Source organism: Octopus bimaculoides, chromosome 3 (genome assembly GCF_001194135.2).
Source record: "Octopus bimaculoides isolate UCB-OBI-ISO-001 chromosome 3, ASM119413v2, whole genome shotgun sequence".
Classification (NCBI taxonomy): domain Eukaryota; kingdom Metazoa; phylum Mollusca; class Cephalopoda; order Octopoda; family Octopodidae; genus Octopus; species Octopus bimaculoides.
The window spans coordinates 107581848-107588028 of NC_068983.1; the positions used below are offsets into that span (position 1 = coordinate 107581848).

Here is a 6181-nt window from a genome sequence, read left to right on the forward strand (position 1 = left end):
ATTTCACATAATTTCCCTATAGTTGAAAAGGAAATCATCTCTAGCACAACATTTTCCTCTGTTAAGACATTTCAAAACAGTTAAGTCATTTTGAAATGTACTAACTGAGGACAATGTTGAGTAAGAAATGACTGCCTTTTTATCTGTTGTACAATGATCTGAGACACTCATGTTAAATGCATTCAAAATATCATTACTTGACTTCACTTTATTGTTAAACATTATACCACTCCATACCAGTACAAGGTAGCTAGCCAACCCTTACTACCTTTGCACAGATACTTTGACAATGATTTGGAGAGGTTTGTTCTACTCAATTCAAGTCAGAAAACTCTGGTAATGTGTATTGTTCCTAAGCAAAACACATTATATATATATGTGTGTATCATATATACCTGCATATTTATATATACACACACTCACACACATATGTATTTATATAGATTTTTTTTATTGAAACTGAAGCTGTGAGTTTGTCTCGAAACTTGAATTTTATGCCACTGTGATCTTCAAGTGAAGCTATAACAACTTGCTATTTGTGGTGTATATACGTAGCTGATGGTGCATATAGGTGGTCTGGTGTTTGTGTTTGTTATTTGAATTTGTCATTAGTTGTATGTTATTTCTGTGGTATGTTGTTTGCTTTTCTTGCAAATGTAAGTGTGTGATGGGGAGGATGTTATCAATTTGCTTATAGTAACTTGGAGGGTTGGTGATAGGCATTTCTATTTGTTTATATTTCATTTTTGTCTATTTTCTTTTCTTTGTGATTATGTGTGTGTAGAATTTTAAATGACGATAATAATAATTATATGTCTGTCAAACCATATAAATATGAGAAAATTAGTAGTTAAATAAACTTTTAGATACTATGGGACTGTCAGTCATGCTCTGAGAATGTTAAATGTTATAGGATCTAGGATTCTTTTATGCTTTACAGTCATTAGATTGTGGCATTGCTGAGACACTGCCTTGAATTTGTTTTAGTCAAATGGATTGACCCCATTACTTATTTTTAAAGCCTGGTACTTATTCTATCAGTCTCTTTTGCTGAACTGCTAAGTTGTAGGAACATAAACATACCAACACCGATTGTCAAGCAGTGGTAGAGTGAGGCAAACACAGATACAGAGACACACAGACATAGATGTATATATGTACATACATACACACACACATACACACACACACACACACACACACACACACACACACACAACGGGTTTCTTCAGTTTCCATCTACCAAATCCACTCACAGCCTGAGGCTATAGTAGAAGGCACTTGTCCAAGGTGTCACACAGTGGGAATGAACCCAGAATTATGTGGTTGGAAAGCAAGCTTCTTACCACACAGCCATGCCTAATACTTTTTCATATTTAAACCCATAATAACTCTTTCTACAATAAGCACAAGGCCTGAAACTTTTTGTTGGGGAGGGGATAGTCGATTACACTGTCTCCAGTAATTGACTGGTGCTTATTTTATTGACCCTGAAATAACGGTTTCAAATTTTAGCACAAGGCCAGTCATTTTGAGGGTGAGGGTAAGTCGATTATGTCGACCCCAGTGTGCAACTGGTACTTATTCTATAAACCCTGAAATAATGAATGGCAGAGTCGACTTCAGTAGGATTTGAACTCAGAATGTAAAGACAGGCAAAATGTCACTAAACATTTTGTCTGGCATGCTAACAGTTCTGCCAACATGCTGCCTTAATTCAATTCCATAATAACAATACAAAAGGATGACCAGAGAAAGAATATGTTTACGAAAGCTTAAAACTTTGAAGACCCATACCATTATAGCAAGGCTTTGGATAGATTCAAGCCATCTTTATTTAATTTCCAGCTATGAGTCACAACCGACTTATATAGCCATAAAAGGTATGGACTGACCTTTGAGAGAAGACAACTCCTATTCAAATGTTTACCAATCATCTTTGGCTAGCATGTATCAACTAACAGTGTTATATAACAGAATTATATAAACTGGGAATTTGAACCCTATGTCAAAATCAACTTGTTCTTCACATATAAATTTGTCCCTTTGTTCCATACTCTCACCATCTTTTACTTGTTCTTATATAGTACTTGAAAAATAGATGTTCAACAAAGGTTAATTTAGAATTGTGTTTTGATGACAGTATCCATCTTTCCATATACCAATTTGCCAGCTCTATTTTCTTTCATATGTATAATAATGTAGGACACTTGCAACATAGCAAATTTAACAAAAATCATTCTCTGCATCTTCCATGTTGTAAATCTTCAAGTATTACCTCAGATACACAGAAATGTTCTTCTGCATTATCCAAACTAGCAGAAATACCGCCCAGAGGGCAATTTTCTGTGAGTGTATGTCACGTTTGCTTGAATATAATGGCTGTATTTATGCATATCTGTCAATATATATATAAGACCTGAAATGAAAAATTTCTAAGTAATTTTGATTTGATAACTAGATATGGTGAAATTTTTCACAAATGCTCTCAATGTACTTAAAGAAAAACTTTGTACTTACTTAATTTTAATGAAAACAATTGAATAAAAGTGGTGGAGAGTCAGCTCAAGAGAGAGAAGTGGTGGGGGGGGGGAATGACAAAGACCACCGGATGAAAAATGATGAAAAAAGGATGAGCATAAAAGTGAGAGAGAAAAAGTTATAAAGATATAAATTAAAAAACCTAATATGAATAAAGGTAGTAGACAAAAAATAGCTGGAAAGTGGGAGAGAGACAAAGACAGGCATCATTGTAAGGAAACAACAAAAGAAAAGGGATACAAATGTAAGATGTTAAAAAAGTGTGTTGCAGTTAATTAGCTTCCTGACTAATAGTTTCATGATTAATAGGTTATTGAAATCATTAATAATAAAAGTTCCTTGGAAACCATATTTTCATAAAACTATATTAAAATTGGAATTTATAAGAATTTTCTAGACAGTATGGATTTTAATAATTGCTCTTTTTTTAGTAAGAGTTATGTACTCACAACTAATTAACAAGTAGCTGTCTTCATTTTAGTATAGATAGGTCTTGTATATATGTAAGGTATAAATTGTTAAATTTGAAAAAAAGTGTATGGAAATATTTATCTGATGGTCATTCTTGTCCACAAATGCAACCACTTACTTAATTGCTTAATATCAACGACATAATGATCTCAACATCATATCTCATACTTGCACAAATTTCTGTAATATAAAAGAAAATCAAACAAAGGAAAAAAATAAACAGCCCTGTAGCTTTTACAATCTTATTAAATGAAACAAAATAATAGAATTGTAATTTACAGCTTCCATATATTAGTTTCACTGACTTGTGTCTCTGATTTTGTGTAACTTGATTTCTAGCAAGAATTTTAATGATGTAACTTGTCATCTGATTTTTATTGAAATCATTTACTGTTTTTTTTTTTCAACCTGAGAGATTAATCATTAAAAAATTAATCATTAAACAGATTCGTTTTCTAAAGTGTTATGACAAGTCATGTGAAAGTAATGTAGCTAGCAAGTTAATTGACATATGCTTGAGATGACTTCAAATTTGAGGCTTCTTTTTATTGTCCATTTTAGGTGATCTCATCAAAAGAGCTTTAAATGTATGCACTTATGTCAGCTGATGAAAAATGTTTTCTTCTATTTTTAGTGTTATTACTAGTAGAGTACAATTTAGTTAAAGGAAGATGAAACAAAAGGGTGATGGGGGTCAGTGAATACTTTAGAAAACAATTATTTTCCGCTCATCTTTGTTTTTTTTAACTATGATGCGTATAGTGTTGTTTAGTACTTCCAGTGTTATGAGAAATAGATGAAGACAGTAAAAAACTAAGTAAAGACAAATTTATGGATGTAGGAACTACATATGCTATAAAATTGAACCAATTCTAGGAGAGGGAAATGCTTAATAATGAATTTAAGAATAAAAAGGAAAATAACATGGTAGTATAGACATCATTGGTGGCTACTTAACTAAATGAAGAACTCTGTGGCTGAACATATTAATTCTGACCTTTGAACAACTCTCATAAATATTTTATGCATACTTCACACCTATGAAGGTAAGCTTCTGACTTATTGTTTTTAAGCCCATCAAAATAACTTTATTCTGATTAGACAAAACAAGTTTGAGAGATCTCTTCTATTTATCGCTATTTCCAAGTCTACACATTTTAAGTTTACTTCTGAGGTAGTAAATGTAGTGTCTTTCTTTGTCAATGTGAAATAAAAATCTATTATAACACATACATCATAGTAATCATTAAAATGCACAATATTATATAAATATATTAATATAGTACAAGATACTTTACCATTCATAATGTAAATAGTATTTAACATGCAAACAATATGATATAAATATTCTTCATACCTAAGTACATTCATTACAATTTTGTGATTCCATGTGTGTGTATATATATATATATATATATATATATAGATAGATAGATAGATAGATAGATAGATAGATAGATAGATATATACACAGGGGTTGGACAAAATAATGGAAACACCTTAAAATTTCAAACAAATTTATTTTAATATGGGGTAGGACCACCTTTAGCAGTAATTACAGCCTGAATTCTATGAGGTATGGACTCGCACAAAGTTTGAATTCAGTTCTATATTTAAGAGATGAGGAATTATGTACATTATTTACATCATCTACAATTGACGGATATTTGTCCTCATCTTGTTTGTTGTTAACACAATGTTTTGGCTGATATACCTTCCAGCCTTCATCAGGTGTCTTGGGGAAATTTTGAAGCTGGGTTCTCATTCCTAAGGTATTTTTCGACGTTGTTGTTGTTATTATTATTATTATTATTATTATTATTATTATTATTATTATTCAGGTCACTGAACTCAGAATTTTGGGGTTAGTAACCCGTGCTCTTAACTGCTACACCATATGCCCGTGGGCAATTATGGAGGGAATTTTAGGGCTTATAAATCTAATATTCTCCTATCCTTCTTTAATACTGGTTCCCATATGCTGTTCATATCTGCACTCGGTCTGCTTAGGAGGTTGTTGTGTCCTAGCATATGTGCTGCTTCTTTTAGTTTTCATATTTTCCAGTGGTGTTCTCTGTCTATTGTTTTAACTTCATCCCACAGGGGAAGGTGGTCTCCATTTTACCATTCATGATCAGCTACACTCGATTTCTCAATATCTCATCATATCACAGCTTTGTGATGTTCCTCTATCCTTATTTTGAGGGGTGGCATGTTTCGCCTTTGAATAACCTACCACAGCTGCATGGGACGGAGTACACACAGTTCTTAGTCATATTCTCTTCTATTGGTGGTTTTAATCGAAGGAGATATTTGTGAAGTATTGCATTACTTTTGAATACTGTCCTGATGTCATATGGGCAGTATATCTTTTGTATCTTTTCAGAGAGGCCTTTCACATAGGGTAGATAGACTGTGGACAGTTTATCGGTTTCATCCTCTCTTTTCTTCATAATTGGAGTGGAGAGTATGCTTTTCGGGTAGTTGTTGCTTAATAGATTGTTACTGAGCTTGATCATTATTTCTTCGTGGAGTGTATCATGATTGCTACTTATATTTATTGCTTGATGTTTTAGGCACTGAGCAATCCCTCTCTTTACACTGTATGGATGGTGGGAATTGAAGTTGAGGTATCGTCCAGTGAGGGTTGTCTTGCAGTATACGGATGTCCTAAATCCCTACTTGGTGTGTGTTATTAATACGTCCAGGAATACCAGCTGATTGTCTTTTTCTTGTTCTATTGTGAACTGTATGAATGGCTTTATTGAGTTCACATGATCTAACATCATTTGGACATCTTCCTGGTGGGGCCAGAGTATAAAGGTGTCATCAAAATATCTCAGCCATAGGGTTGGTTTTAGTGGTGTTGATCTTAAAGCCAAATTCTCAAAGTATTCCATGTATATATTGGCTATTATCGGTGATAATGGTGAATGCATAGCTAAGCCCTCTCGTTATGCTAGCACCTGCCATACAAGCACCAACAACTTGACCTCTTTGAAAGTCTGATAGTCTGTAATTTAAATGAATTTTAATTACCTTTTTCTGATGATATCTGAAAAGAAACAGCAATTTTAGCAAAACATATTAAGCAACACTAATAATAAATTAAAAAAAACATAAAAATAAAGAAGCTTTTGACGGTTTTATAGATATTTCAAAATTATTT

General features: G+C 32.8%; 1 long non-coding RNA gene across 1 annotated transcript in view; it reads left to right on the forward strand.

The window, feature by feature from the left end:
- The first annotated feature begins 3901 nt into the window (after nt 1-3901).
- LOC106874554 (uncharacterized) overlaps nt 3902-6181 on the forward strand; it is a 371224-nt gene continuing 368944 nt past the window's right edge. The window contains exon 1 of the long non-coding RNA XR_008263714.1: nt 3902-4058. This is a non-coding gene — a long non-coding RNA (uncharacterized LOC106874554). The remainder of the gene's footprint in view (nt 4059-6181) is intronic.